A 16,362-nucleotide genomic window follows, 5' to 3' on the forward strand; every position below is an offset into this window, starting at 1 on the left:
CTGTACATCTGACACCACACAAACCACAAGAGGCAATAAAATTCTTATCCATGGGGCTTACAAAAGAGCAACAATTCTACAGGACAAGTACCAACAGCTGATGATGAATAATAAATGCCGTTGTTTTACACTGGGAACAGTATTATTTTCATTTGGAGCTCTTAAAAGAATTCATATGTTTCACTGGCTTTGTCTGGAGTTAGCCAACACCCTGGGCTAAAAAGTTCAGATAAGACAAAAAGAACTAGTGTATTTCAGAGTGATCAACAAAACTTACATATGCTGATAACACTGAGTAAAGCTCATTTCATGTATTTTGGGGGAAATGGCCATGACTCTGTACTCCAGAATGGAAAGAAGAAGTTTCTATAATAATGTCTTTTCTTTTTGTAAACTACTCAATAGCCAAAGTACAGAAGAAAATAACTTTTTGGATACTGGCCCTGGCTACATTGGATATAAAAGCAAATCTCAGCCTTCACCTTAGGGAACCCACATGCACTCCTTCCATAACCACGCAACGTAGGAAGGGCAAGTGGTGTGGAAGTATCACACACCTGCTGTCAGCTGAAAGGAGCACTGTATCAAGACAATATCACGATGCTTTTTAGTAAGAATCAATACTCAGCTGACTCAGTGGTTTAATTAACACATCTTTCACAGATAAAAGCTGCAAAGAATACTGTGTTTCAGTGGTTTGTGAATTAAATTCATTCTTCCACCCCCTAGAAGTTGAAATAGGTGATGCTAAGAATTACCAAATAGTTTAAAGCAATCCTTCCTCTCCCAGTTCTCTGCTGTGTTCTGATTGTTCTCTGCTGTCTAAGCATACTCTTCTAAGCTTGCACGACTGTTTTGCAACCTTTTTCTCTACCTCGTTAAAAAACCTATCGTCAAAATGGCAGCACTGAGTATTTGTAACACTGCAGACCATCACTTCCGAACACCAGTTCCTTCTTCCTTTTTCTGGCCTGAAACACCTTAACCCTTGGTTTTTCCCCTCCAAAGTCTGCAGCTATAATACCACGCTCTTTGGCCTCTGCAGTCTGATTTTTAACTATATTTCATATATCCAACATGTTCCTGAAATACTGCTTTCCCATTCTAATCTTTCTGATGTCCTCTCCCTTTCTTCACAGAAAGGCTCAGAAATACAGGGTTTTTCATGTCAACTTCCAAGATCCCCTTTTGATTTTTCTGGTGATTTCCAAGTGTCAAGAATGAATATGGAGTTAGAACAGAAGCTGTTTCACACTTGCACGCACACAAGCTGGTGTTCCAGCGAGGAACACAAAAAAAAAAACACCAACAACAAACCAACAAAGAAACACCAAAAAGCATTTATGTGTTTCACAGATGACCATTTATATGGCAGAATGAAATTTTAGCTTAATGTTCTAGACCAAACATTAATCAAAAGGACTGCGTTTCAAAATCGCAAATACAGAGCCTAAATAGCCGTGAGATCTTAACACATTTGATTAACATGTCTGCCAGGGAAGTAAAAAGGGATTAAATGTCATTCATTTGTCCCCACACAAAATCAGTGGTGAGAAGAGGCCTTGCCCCAGATTAGCCCAGGGAGGGTTTCAACCAAAAGGAGTTACGTCATTTCTTTAACATTGTGAGATTGCACTCAGGAAGAACCAAAACATCAGAAACAACAGACATTCGGTTTTCATTCCAGCAGGACCGCTGCTTGAGCAAGACAGTCAGTCGTCTCTGCCAGTGTTAGGAACAGCTCTTGCTCCCAGTCAGAAATGATCCCACCTCCCCCAGGTTTATGGCAAACAGGAGCACTACCAGACATGTCTAGCGCCACGCTGCCTTTGACAGTCTAAATGCACTAGGCTAGCTGAGAGGCTGAGCTGTCTCTGCAGCAAGAGAGCTTCCTCTTACTGACCAATTTACAGGAAACGGAAAGAACGGACTACAAATAAAAGCGGTCTGAGAAAAGCCCAGCAAGAGGCGAGGCAGAAAAATTAACAACAACAACAACAAAAAAAAGACATATAAAACCCACTTTCCTTCAGCCACAGCAAGTAGTCAGCTCAGTGGTCAGGTTCCACACAGAGTAACACAAGAGTTATACATTTTATATTTCCATAAAAGCCTATAGTATAGTAAGACATAAAAGCAGACTATATTCTGGTAAAATTCTACTGACTAATAAGCTTGGATCAGGAGTAGATTATTGTAACTTTTATTTATTAATTTTACCAAATCAGTTTAGTCCCAAGTTTCTTGATCATAGTGGAAAAAAACATCCAGTATATTGAACCAGAATATATCTGTCAAAAGTACACTCTGCAACCACAAATTGTAAAAGAGCAAGGGTAAGTTACTCACCTGAATCCTTCACCTGCTAGGTAAGGCAGTCCTATGAAAATGTGAATAACCACGCATCAGAATTAATCCTGCCAGGTGACCTGCAGAATAATAACAATAAAAATCATTAACAAAGGGGATGAATGAGGCCAGAACTTCCAAAAACCCTCTTTCAATGCCAAACAAGTTACAGTTCTTTAAACTTCTACCATTCCCTCATTCTGCTTACTGACGAACAGCTTAAGAGGCTTTAACAATATATTATATATATACATGTAGCATGTCTTAGTGTAAGATGTATTTATGTAGCTTGTCTGTCTTACTGTAGACTGTTCATATTTTGTGTATATATATATGTATACATATATATATATGCATATACAGCTACAAAGTGTTGGCAGTATATGCACAGCTTGTAAAAATCAACTGAGAATCTGCAGCTGGAAGAGAAGAACGGTCTGTAAGCTCTCAATACAAGAACTCTGTCACTGACCAGATTCTCTTAAACCAGCTGGCCCTCAAAAATTCTCACTGATGTAAACAAGGATAAGCTGTACTGATTTTAATTTAGCAGAGCTACCCTAGCATTATTTTCTTTGTTGGTGATTTCATTATGAATAACTGTTCAAGTTAAGTGTAACAGAATTACACTGAACCAAAAGGCCCCTCAAAACTCGATAGCAACATCCATCCGCCTGGAGAGTTACGTGGGTTTCAAGTCTACCCCAGTGGTACCTACAGCAGTAACACTTGATATATGCAACACTTCAAATGGAAGGCAAATTCTTAACTGTTTGCTGCTTTTCAGTCTGTTTTTCTTTTGTTGTTTTTATAATAAATTCAATGACATATTACCAAGACAAGATTTCCTTTCGCATTTACCATTGAAACCGGATGGATGGGATCTTTGCTCCTTTTAACAACTGGCTATACTTGAGGTTCTTGTAAGTGCAGTCACGGTTATGAATAAGTGGTATCTTTCACCAGCATTTGTAGCACAACTTAAACCTGAGTATAGTTAAAAATTATAACTAAATAACTGAAAAGCACAAATGTGACCGGCGACGTCCTATTCCTGCACGCAGTTGTGCTGCAAACAGCTGCAAAGGGAGTTTCCCCAAATATATATATCCTGAAAGTGGGAGTTTCCACGAATTATTTATTTCCTTGGCAGATTTCCTCTTTCAGATATTACAGTTGAAACCATAGTACCGCTTAGCTATTTTGTAACGAACTGCATACAATTCCATTACTAATGTACTCTATGACCGATGATTTAGCCAGCACTGTAGGACTCCAAAATAAATTCTGCCTATGTTCCAAAACACCTCTCAGTATTTAAGCTAGCAATCCTTTAGTAAATGGAACACTAAAATAAAGACTGTTAGAAATTTACAAGGGAGATTCCAATATCCATTGCGGATTATAAAGCATATCGGATAGGTACATTTAACCTACAGATGTCCCACTATTAAATTTAAGTCTGCTGTTAGGAAATATCTTTTTTCTTAGAATTTTATTTAAATCAGTTTAAAGAATGTCAAGAGTACAGGTGTAAGGCAGAAAAATTGCAAAAAAGTGCATTTGATGCCTACACTTATGTTCACCATTTTCTCCTGTTTCTAACACTAAAGCATTTCAGTGACAGACAGCATCCTCCAGTTCATTGTATGCTGTGCTCCTGCAAGGCTCCAACAAAACTTATGTCCAAGACCACAGTTGCCAGTTAAAGAGAATATGTCACAAAAGTGTACGTGCAAGCCAACAGAAAAATTACTGCATATAAGCAATTGTAAAACATTCCTGGACTAGGACATTAAAAATACAAAACCATTCAAAACTTACTGAGAAAGTCCTTTTGAATGTTTGTCAGCAAAAAGGTGCAATGAGTAAATAGATTAATTCTGTCACTGATCCCAGTAACAAGTTTCTAACTGAATAAGGAGCCAAAGTTATGTCATCCAAAAGCCCTTCAAGCTTTGTGTCCCTCTCCTGGTGGCAGTGGGTAACACTATATTGAATGAATACACCTCTGCAGGCAAACGGCTGCAACCAGCACCGAAAGAGGAAGCTCAGCTTCTGTCAAACCCTTGGAAAACAAAAGGAGACAAACATTTGCTATTTTTGTTTTGCTTGTAAAGAGGCTATGTGATAAAATTTAAAGACAAAGTGTAACTACAAAGACTTTTCCGTATTTTACTGCTGCACAACGCAGTAGATGGTGCTGGTTTCTAACAATGCACTGAAGCATCTCAGAGATTGCTTTTCTTACACTTGGAAACTCTGACTGTGCACCAGAATCTCAAAATAAGCTACTAACCATGCAACTGTAATTTATAGAACGAGACTAGGCTATAGTCAGACTAGGCTACAATGCTAATGGACAGTCCCCACCTCCGAGAGCTTTGAAGCCTAAGCAGACAAGAGGACAGAAAGAATATATTTGCCAAAAGCTAATTAACACATGAAGACGAGTACTGTGCCCCAGACCTCATGCAGGCAAGCAGGTGTTGCAGAAACAAGGTTTCTTTACTTTGATTCCAGTGACTGGTCCCTTTTAAATCATGATATGAACTTCTCTTAAAGTAAGGCATACGGATTTTGCCACTCCCACCTCCAACCACCAAAGGCTAAATCAAAGGACTGAAACAGGTTGGAGTATGGATTACAGTAACGGGGATTTAAGGTCACAGTATGTATCATCACTTATATGAATACTTGCTTGCCTTTATTTTAAATGCACTGGAAAGAAGATTCTCTGCAAGCCCACGCTTACCTTCTACAAAAGTTGAATTCAACTGTAACCATGAGATCATGCATAGCTGGGATTTTAGGGGAGAGGGAGGTTGCATAAAATAAGCTTACAACTATATATATATAAATACATATGTATATTAATTCATTTTAAAATGGTGTATAGTATAAACTCGAGCAACCTTACTAGGCTTCTTAGCAAGACGAGCGACAAAGGACACCTCACCCTTGTGCACTTTTATTCCTAAAAGTTTCCTTTGCAAAGCTCTTTCACAGCAGCGCAGCCAGACCCCTTATGGAGCTGAACTGGCTGTGGTAGAAGTGCACTCTTCCTTACGACTCCAAAATCTCATGTTTTGTGCCCTGCCCAGAGCTAGTGGCCGTGATCTCCAAGGAGCCTGTGCAGCGTGCTTCCATTTCCAAGCTCTGGTACTCCACAGAATGCAAGGTTAGGCTTACAGATGGAGCATGTAGCATTTCAGCAGAGGCTTTTACAGTATTTACAGAGTATCTTGCTGTTAAACACACCGTGGATATTCTTAAGACCTTAAAAATACATGCCTCTTTCTGTACACAATGAAGGACTGAAACTGGATCTCACTTGCACAAAAGAAATTCAGGAATTGGGGTCAGTGGATTAAGTCTTGTTTCAAACTAACAAATCAAAGCTGACATCTCTGCGTGCAGTAAGCACAGCAGCTCTGCCAGACCCAAGCCAAACGACTGACCATACGGACCACAGATGCACCGATTCAGCTGCGTGTTTCTGGCACCACAAAACAGAAGTTCTACAGATGCTGAGCTTTAAGGAAGAAGCTGCTGTTTCTGCATGCTGTTTCAAATATGACGGTATTTGTGACGTTTTATATAGCATGGAAACCATACAGGCAGATACACAAAGTCCTCTAAAAAACTGCACTTACCAGAGTGTGTACACGTATTGCGTGTTTGGATCTACAGTCCTGAAAAGAACTCTCAGGTTTAGAGGCATGCTAGGAAGTGTTAGAAGTGCATTAAACACTCTCCAGAAAGGCTCTCCTTCCTCCAGGAAGCACCAGACAAGCTTACAGAACACAACAGTCATCTGATGTTAGGCAGTGAGCCGCTATGTTAATGAAGGGCACTGTCCTGTACCTCTGGGGGAGACCAAACCTAGCAGTCCTAACGCTTCCAACTAAAATTCCCCCATTACATACTTGAAAAATTTGTCTACCAAATTTTATAACATATTTCCAAATTTGGCATCACAGCTTAGCAAAGGTGTTAATAGTCACAAAGGCACATAGTTTACGTGATAAACCATTGGAGAGGCATCTTTGATCGCCTAAGTACAAATTTTGCTCCCAAGAATCACCTTCGTGAAAATGAAAATTACAAAAAGCAGTTGGATTATTTGCTGCGTCTTATCACACCAGAGAAACAAAAGCACCATTACAGTTATCAAAAGCACATCCTGGAAAATAGCTTGTTTTAGCTTGTAGAACTGCAAACTCTTTCCACCTCCTGCTATACAAGTTATATTCCACCTATACACGTGCATGTTTATATACATACACTACATATATATATCCATATGTAAGAATTAAATCTATTCTTTCAAAAGAAACACCTTTAACAAAGAGCAGCATAATACTGCAGCTTTGATTAACAACAACAGCCTTGCATTTATGGCTATTCTGTTTTTCTTGGAAGAACCGTGAACAGATGGCGGCTAGATTAGTCCAGCTAGAACATGGGGCCAAATTTTTCTAACTATATAAACAAATACATCCATTTTTATTGGCATCTAAGCAAGAATAAATATTAAGATATCAGAGATGTAATTTTTCCTCCTCCAAAAGCCTCTTCCCCATAAGTAAAAAAGAAATGTAGTAAGAGCAATAACTTACAGATTCTTAATCTTCAGGGGACCTATTTCAAATGACAAATTCTTCACAAGATTTAATAATAATTGTCTACTTTTTAAATCCAGACAAAAGACACAACTATAATAACTGTTAGTAAAAAAAAAAAAAAACAACTTTTTTTTTTTTTAAATGGGCAAGAGGAACATAACAAAATTACTGCACTGAACCAGCAACTGGCGAGGCACAAACAAAAGCAATGAGCACAAGCACTGCGACAGTTAGAGCTTAAAGCTCTTAAAGCTCGGATTTTTTGATCATTTGGAATGCTATTTAGTTTTCTTTATGATTTTCCATTCCACTTTGTTAGAGATGCAACCATTTGGTTAGAAATCACAAGGAATCTGTTCCCCAAGGCTCGCCATGCCTTTTGGTATTTTGGCTGTTCTACAGAACACCACCCTCTATCCTTCTCATTCCAGTACAAGTTTCCCTCTCCTCTTGCTAGGTGATGATGCTGAAATATTGCAACATAAAGCCACCAGACCTTAAACACTATGGTATTCACACTAAGTCGTGAATAGTGGCATAGTTTATCTGCTTCTTAGGAACATCAGGAACACATCAGGTTTGTATTTGCTTTTCATGTGGGCTTCCTGCCTGATTATCAAGCCAAGTTCTTTTTCGGTCATCACCTCTAACATGCTCAAAAAGCTAAAACCCCAACAAGAAGAAATTAGAAAAAGGAAAGGAAGCCTGGTCAACATCACTACCGCAAACGGTACAGACTGTGTGGGAGGCAGGGCCTTCTCACAGGTTGTCTGCGACAGAAACAGCTTTTGCTTCCACGAGGCAAGAATGACACCTCACACCTCCCGACCCGTGTGCCAGGTGCGCTTCTTCCACGTACCTTAACACAGACCCAAAGAGCACTTAAAGCAAACTGCTGCCAGAGTGCTAGACTACACACCTTGTGTCATCTCCTCAGGGCTGCAAAAATGACAGAGCGTAAGTAACACACGGCAGTCTGGTGACTCAGCATGCTGACCGGAGCGGTGGAAGTGGCACAGATCCACCCATTCATTCATTTCCTCCTTCCTGGCTGAAATGGAAGAGGCCATTCCAGGAAGGATGGGAATTGACCAGGACCGCCAGCTGAAGAGTTTCAAGCAAAAAGCCTTCTGCGTGCCACATTTCGTCCCAAAGACGCTGTTGCAAATCCCTCCTGCTTGCCTTTCTCTCGATAGTAGGAAAACACCGATCAAGTGCCATACCCTTTGAAGGAAGGCCTTCAGCTCTGGAAGAAGAGACCTAGCTCCCAGCTCAACAGCAGGCTTCCTGCTGCTAGGTCATTACTCAGCAGCACGACATCGTTGCAGCCCATTAGACCAGAGGTTAGTACATCTTCAGGAATTAACATTTCCACTAATCCCTTGCACCACCTGGCAGCCCAAGATTGCTGGGGAGCTGAATCACGCAGAGCAAGGGCACAGACAGCGTCGGTGGGACTGCCACGTCACCCCAGCTCCTTCCAGCCCTGGCGGCCCTGTTGCTCTGCCAGGCTGGGAGGAGGAGAAACACAAGGCAGGGGATGCCACGGTGCCGCGGAGGAATGGTTGGGCATCGATCCAACAGATACCTGCAGGACTTAATCGCTTTGATACCACTCAGTACCGCGTGCGTTTGGAAACACACCATCTTATCAGCGTTGCTGCCGCTGTTACTGCGGAGGTTATCTGTACCTCGAAGCTAAGTATGTAACACTCTGCAAATCCACACGTTCTCTGATAATCTTTCAATTTGCCCCTTCAGCCACTTAGGTCAGCAGCTTTCTGAACTCCAGCCATCTTCACCACAGCTGTGATATCTGCCCAGGCAGAGAAATAAGGGCTTTTTTTTTTTTTCCTGGGGGAAAAAAGTTTTTAAAAGTGACTCACTGCGGCTTTGAGCTCAGAGGGAAAAAAGAATTTCACTGTGAGTTAGACTCGTAACAGCTACTCATAAATACAATGATTTCCTCTGTAAGTGGCTAGAGAATAGCTACGCTCTCTCTTTCTGTTCTCATACTTTAACCTTAAAAGCACACTTAGAGTATTCCTCTTTCCCTTCCAAATTTCCCTCCCTCCCCCACTGCACGGCCACACACCGAGCATTTATCTAGTGTAACCCCAACACTCTGCCATGCTTAATTTACTCCTGAATAAGAGTACCCACACAAGCTTATTGATGGGATAGATTTGGGACTGGGATAAATCTGAGCCAGACTATGCATCAGCCTTCTGTTTGCACAGGTTCTCCTAAATCCAGGACCACAATTCCGTCATACATAATCCCATTGGCACTCCTGCTCTTTGGAGAGAAGTACTGATCTTACAGCAAGACTTCTTTGCCCTTGCTGCAAGGGATATTTTGGCTTCTCAGAAAACCCTTTTTGGTTACTGTAGCATATATTCACCTATTTTTGTTAAACACAAGTCTCTGGTTTGGAATCACAGGTACATATTGTCTCAGACAGCAAACAGCGGAGATGACACTGGACTGCCCCATGCTCTGACGGGGGATGCCTGCTCCGACAGCAGGAAGCGTATTTCCCCCAGAACATGTACAAGAGGCTGTATACAGAAATCCCACTCCACTCACAGAATTGCACAGTTAAAACTGCGCCGTACTTTGGAAACACACCTATTTGGCTCAGTAACAGAGACTGGTTAACTGACTGAAAAGGTATGGTGAAAAGCTCCAATGTTTAAGCCTGACTGATTCAAGAACGGCACTTAACCAGTTGCAGGTTCTCAGCAGCTGTGCAAAACAGGACACTTTTGCCTGAACATAGCTCAAAGGTCCTCAATTTGATTAGCAAAGTTTACAGATAGGTTCAGTCTCAATTTAGCAAATTGTAAGCCTTTCCTCTGTCCATAGGACCTTTAGACTTACAGGCTAGGTTTCTTTATGCTAGATTTCTCTCTACATCATTAACAGGACAAAGTAGAAAAATACTAATTCTTCTAAGAATCCAGGAAAGTACAGAAAACAAAGCAAAGGACAGAGACTAGCTCTCACACAAGCCTACGTACCCGAAGTATACGGTTTCATTAACACAAGGAAAAATGAGAAGCAGACTTCAGTACGAAGCCTTGGTCAAAAATGTGCCACTGCTTGATTTGGATAGAGATGCACGTTATGAATTGGCAATGTCCAGCAACAGCCTGGGCTGTCTCTGCAGTCAGGCCATACCGCAGTGCTCCAAGAGAAGGGATGCTCTTGCTTCAAGAAACAACTGCCTTGCACCTGTAACACATCAAACTCAGCCTCTTCACAGTGTATATAGCAAGTTCCAGCTTGATCTAGGAGAAGAACAGTTATGTGACATGTTGGAACTGAATTACTGTTCAGCAATATCAGGGTAACGATTTACTCTTTTTAGTAGGGTTGTCACAAGATTAGAGACTAAGAATTTAAGTCTCTGCTGCTTGGTTGCAGGAACCAGCTCTCACGGTTAGCTACGTTCTCGTTTGAATGCTAACCTCAGCACTTACACGCATGCAAGCAACTTCTGCTGAACCGAAGGGGAACTAAGGAGACTTTGAGATGAAATTTGTACGGACAGGGCATTTAAACCAAACCTTTTTACTTCATAGGTGAGTTTTTTAAAGTTTTGCAAATATTCCAATAGAGAGATTGTCCCTTACTCATGTCAAAATGGTAAGAAGTATGTGAAGTTTTGTAAAGTGGTTTAAGAGAGCTACTAAAACGTGAGATTAAGGACCATTTCAAAGAGGATTTAATTTGGAATAAGATTTGCATGCAGACCCTGAAAAGAAATTGCAGATCAAATCTAGCTTCTACTCCTGTAGGTACAGTATGGTGTAACGCCCAAAATCATAGCTCATGAGACATTTAAACTCAAAATCAGCTTTGGGTTTTTTTCCCTCCTCAACAGACTACCATTTATTTAATAGGAAAATATGCAAATATTTATAAAAATGACTGTTTCCAGAATGATGATTAATTTCTATCACTACACTAGCCGAAGTTAAAAATAGAACAGGGAAACAAAGCTTCCTACCAAACCATGTTTATTTTTTTCTTCTTCTTTTGGTCTTACAAGCCGTATTTAACCAGATAACACGGCGGTATTCACAACAATCTACTTCCGCTGCTCTTCTTTTTTGTTACTAAATGGCTATTATGTGAAAAATGAAAATGAAAACACATTTTTACATTTACTGGAATCTGCTGCAGAATTTGATACGCTGCCCTAAAGTGCTCCATAAAGAAAAATAAAGACATCTCAGCGACTGATTTCAGCACAGAAAAGCTCTCCTGAAGAGAAGGAAGCATATTTGTCTGGAGAAGAACTAAACATGAAAGTGGAAACTGACGTGTTAAGTGAGATTTCCCTCCTCCAAGGGTTCTTGGTTTTTGTTTTGCATAGCTTTATATGAAAACCTCAGTGCTAATACAAGATGAAGCTGGAGTTATTTTAAGTCACTTCAATTTAAAACATTTATAATTAAGTGTTGCTTTTGGGTTTTGTTTAAAAATTAATATCACACAGCAGAGGTTCACAGTTCATTTGAAGAGGCAGACTGCACGCGAAACTAGCCCTGGCCTTTTTTCCAATCTGTTAAAGTAGAATAACACCCAAAGATGCAGCGCAGCTGGCAGCTCTGTGTTGGCTCACCTCAACAATGAGGAGGTGCATTAACACTCAGAGTAACAATGGAGGTGGGGTGACCAAAGCCCACCCTAAATTCACATTCTTGTCCTCATAGAGAAAACTGTCGTGCATGCAGACTTCTTTTCCATGATCCAGTATGTTGCATTTTTTGACCAAATAAGTACTAAACCTAGGAATCCTAAATCTTCCTACCTGTGTCTACTAACCTCCCTCCTTTCTTTGATTGGATCTGCCACATACTTCTGAGAAATCTTTTGCTGTTAGTCACGTCTCTGTTATGCAGAGATCACCTTTCATGATGAGTCTTGCAGCACACTTCCCATCATCTCTTCCTCTAGCCAACAACTGAAACACAAGGATCGCCGAGGCAGCGACAGATCCAGACGCACACTGGTGCCATAGGACTCTCAGCCTTTTCTTTCCGAATACTGTCAGAATCAGGGATGAGGAAGGTAATTAAAACTCCAACATGCAGGTTGTTTTTCAGCACGATGAGACTAATAGCTTAACTGGAACTCAGTGTTCAGACAGGGTGCTGGATTTTGCAAACGAGCTGTAAGGCAAGAGATGAGCTGTAACATAAATGCAGTGATCCCAACACTAAGAACTGGGGCCTTTCATAAACTTCTGGTCAAGGTACTGCTGCTCCTGCTTTGCTCTAGGAGTGAGCAGCTGCTGTCTGGAGGTACTAGTCAGCCAGTTTTGTGGGAGGTTTTTGTTTTTTATTTTAAAACTCACTTAGTTATAGTGAAACTGACACAGTGCCTGAATTTTAGCAGTACTGCTCCATCTATGCAAACAACATACCAGAGCTGCACAGCTCAGTTAAAAATAATTGGTAAGATCAAAGAGTCGATCCATTTCCAGTCTTTCTGTCACCCCGTTCATTTTGACAGAGGAAGGAGAAAGCAAGCAAATACCCCCACCTCTGCCTGGAGGCTCCGTCACAGCCTGTTACCATTTCTACAGGTATGCTGAAAACAGCAAAAAGACAGCAATGCAGCTACCAGGCAGGGGAAAGGGGGCAGGGGAGGTGAGCAAACAAATCACCCTGAAATGATGACTGCCCTAACATGGGTGTTCAATGAATGTACATGGCAGAAGACAGCTGCCATGATGGGATCTGCTTTACTGGGCAAAAACAATGCTCTGTCTGCACAGAAACCCTGACTGAATTTTACCTCTGAAGAACTGAAGTAATTTAGAAACTGTCAGCTCTGCAAAAGTGCCCAGAGCATTGGAAAGGCATCTTTATTTGTCATGTTTAAGTAGTACAAAATGTTGCCAACCACTAAATTTGAGTCTCAGTTCTTTTAAGGCTCCAGCTACTATGCTGAGAGATTTTAGGATTTTTAAAAGAGCATGTTATCCTTCAGTTAGAGGAAAGACTGGAAACATACAGTGCACAAACCCTGAAACAAGTGAATAATAAATGCTTGCTTAAAATATATGCAACTCCCTCTTCTCATTTATTACCTTTCTATATTTGTCTGGTGTTCCTTCAAAAAAAGAAAAAATCTAAAATGTTGGGATTTTAGTGTTCACGCAAAGAAATATTACTTGGTGAGGCCACCAGATTTCTTAAAAAAATGATTAAAGATCTTATTCTGCTCAGTTGTTGCTCCTATGTGAGTTCTGATGGAAATTCCATTTTCATGTTTTGAGGAAACAAACACAAAATCTTTCATTCCAGATTGAAGAGCCCTTACTGGTGAGTTCATGATTAAGGGCATAAATCCAAGTTTCTCCTAGTAGTCTCTCGTATGGTGAAGCTGAAAGGATAACGAAATCAAAGCCTTGGTTAAATATGTTCACTGAGTTTTCTGTTTGGGGATTGCAATATATCCCTGCACTGAAACAATCAAGAATACAAATGAAGTGTTCTACAGTTGTTTTCTGCACGCATGTGCCAAAACAAGATGACTTTGTATATCTAAACCAAGTTTAGTTGCAATGTCTACTATGCCATAAAGCAAAAACAGTCCTAATCTAAGTACATGGCCCACTGTAAAGTTTTTATAGAGTCATCTAAAAGCTACATGCAGCTACTAAGTCTTCCAAGCATTCCACAAGAGACAGTAAAAGCGATCTCCGTGTTGTACAAATCTCCTCAGCCACCTAAATCCATTTGGAATCAGGAATTACCACAGTTACCCTGAGTGCTCACGTACTACAATGTTCTGTATTACCGCCTACATAAATTAGACATATTCTAAAGAACAGAACCCAAACTTCCTGTCTCCCTGACCTAAAATATCCAAATATCCAAGGTCTACAATCATGTTATTATAAGATACAGTAGAGTGATTGCATATAACTATGGAAGAACAAAATGTTTACCTTTTAAAAAACACAGATACAAAGTCAGCTTGAATTAGGAACTTCCTTATTTAACAACTTAACATTAGAAGAGCATGAGAGAGGAGAAGAAAGTTAGAAAGGTACACACATTCCCTGGAAGACAATACATGCCTCATGATGGAAGTGCACCTACTGATCCGCTACGACAGAATGATCCTGATCGTACGTGATTAATGATGTACAATTTGACAGTCAGTATCATAATTTAGCACAAGCAAAGTATGAAAGCTTTCATGATAGCCAGTTGAACAGTGAGAATTTTCAAACATAAAGAGGATGAAAATAAGAGTTTCCTAGGCATCTAGTGACAGGACTAGAGGGAGTGGCCTCAAGTTGCACCAGGGGAGGTGTTGGTTTGAAATTAGGAAGAAATTTCTTCTCAGAAAGAGCAGTCAGGCATTGGAACAGGTTGTCCAGGGAGGTGGTGGAGTTCAAGGAAAGGTTGAACCTGGTGCTTAGGGACATGGTTTAGTGGGTGACATTGGTAGTACGGGGATGGTTGGACCAGATGATCTTGAAGGTCTTTTCCAACCTTACTGGTTCTATATTCTATATCTTGTCATTTTATCTGTGGTCTTTCCAGAAAGCTAAGGTTGCAAGGAAGTAACAGGTCTGCCTTTCCTACCTCTCTGCAACCACAGATAGGAAGATTAATCCAGCAACAAAATTCAGCAAGCAGGTACTCCTAAAGTTAGCCAAAGATTTGCTTCTTTCAGGCCAGCTGTCTAGCTCAGCCACTTATAAAAATTTTGGTAGACAGATCCAGAATGTACGCTTACACAAAGCTAAGATTTGCCAAAACAACTTCAGCGAAAAACTTGAGAGAACACCCTAGGTACAGATCAGGTGTCCCTGAATTAGTCTCCGTAAACTGGCCTGTGATGGCAGAAGGAAGGAGTGTTACAGTAGATGTGCAAGCTATTCTCTTCCCTCCTCCTAAATAATAATTTTAAAAAGCTTGTGGAAGCTGCAGAGATAAGCATTGCTAAGGACAGGTTTGATTTCTGAGCGGAAGGCTGTAATTCCTTCTCTGACTTTCCTGCACCGTACATTGCCTTTAAATATCATTCTGCCAAAGACATCCAGATATGCATAACTGCTGCAATGACACCTAGGAAAAGAAAAGAACTGGGTCATTACTATAAATGAGCTGGCAAGCGAGTAAACTAAATAGATTATTTGTTACTGGCATGGTGGGATAGAGGGAGCACATTTAAGATTGTTTCCATAGGTAGCCATGTCTCTACATTCTTCCCTAATTATTACTTGGCCTTGTTTAGAATTCATCCCTGGCCTGAGGAAAAACAGTTTTCAGATTCCTGCATGCATTAAATGAAACGTGGACTCTTCAACCCCACTTCTTTTTAATAAAAGAAAAATGAGAAAGTCAACATAGGAGTTCATGAAGAAGAGACAAGAATGAAAAAAAAAAGCCTTCAAATAGCTCTTGGAGCAATACTGTGGAGAAGCACATTGCACTTAAAAAGCACATTGCACCAAGAATTCTGTTACGTGCTCTGGTCCTTTCATCTGGCTTCAGCAAGCAATCTGATGAGACGTATGCTTGTACTACACAGTACGGTAAGTAATTCCTTAAGGTTTACAACGGTACCCCAAACCGACCAGAACTTCAGTGCCTTCAATTCTTTCCTCAAAACATCACATAAGACATAACTTGCTAGACATTTGGGCATTAAGATGAGTGGAAGAGATGTTTATTATCAAGAGAGTTAGCAACGGTTTGTAAGTATTAAAGGAACTGGCAATGATATATGTACATGAGAAAACAGTGTAAAAAATGCACACTCCCTTTAGCACTGTATGTATGAAAATGTCCTGTCCCTCTCTTGCTGCTTCAGGTCCCTCTGAGTCCAGGCTCATCTCTCCCATCTCCTCCTGACACTGTTGACTACATTACAGGTTCAAACACAAAAATACAGCAATGTCATCAGGAAGTGCATTCATGGAATAAATTCACCTTAAAAAGCGCAAGAAACATGCAAGACAAGACATCTGTCTTGCTATGCAAGACAGGAATAGCTATCTATAAGGTTGTTTTCTCTCCTACCTCAGAAATCCCCATCAAAAGACTGAAGGCATTGTGGCAGAATCATTGTATCGATACTTTCGCATCTAAACAAAACCAACTCACTCTGGAAGTCCCCTGATAAATCCCTTGATAAATCCCCACACTCTTGTTTGCAGGGCTACCCATCGATTCTGCTGAGAGCCTGAGCAACCATGAAACATCCTGCCAGATCTGGTAGAAGTAACAAGCCAAGATCCTGATCCTACAGCCATACAGATGATAAGTTTTTCAAGTAATAGGGTACTCACATCTGCAAGTACTTTTAAGACCAGGGCTTAAGCCAGCAGCAGCTGACTGACACAATG

At 40.6% G+C, this 16,362-nt stretch overlaps 2 protein-coding genes across 7 annotated transcripts in view; one reads left to right on the forward strand and one right to left on the reverse strand.

Annotated features, from left to right (window-relative positions):
* Positions 1-16,362, forward strand: part of LOC308194548 (uncharacterized protein) — a 70,579-nt gene that overhangs the window by 26,130 nt on the left and 28,087 nt on the right. For 2 of the 3 annotated variants that reach the window (XR_013950650.1, XR_013950651.1), the window contains exon 3: positions 3,963-4,165. The exons of the other annotated variant lie outside the window; for it this stretch is intronic. The gene's annotated coding sequence lies outside the window, so the exon portion shown is untranslated. Of the gene's footprint in view, positions 1-3,962; positions 4,166-16,362 lie in introns of those variants that run through there. 3 annotated transcript variants of the gene reach the window in all.
* SH3BP2 (SH3 domain binding protein 2) overlaps positions 1-16,362 on the reverse strand; it is a 38,230-nt gene that overhangs the window by 18,979 nt on the left and 2,889 nt on the right. For all 4 annotated transcript variants that reach the window (XM_080590595.1, XM_080590593.1, XM_080590596.1 and 1 more), the window contains exon 2: positions 2,350-2,429. The gene's annotated coding sequence lies outside the window, so the exon portion shown is untranslated. The remainder of the gene's footprint in view (positions 1-2,349; positions 2,430-16,362) is intronic.

This window comes from Anser brachyrhynchus, assembly GCF_964034855.1.
Source record: "Anser brachyrhynchus genome assembly, chromosome: 4".
Lineage (NCBI taxonomy): Eukaryota > Metazoa > Chordata > Aves > Anseriformes > Anatidae > Anser > Anser brachyrhynchus.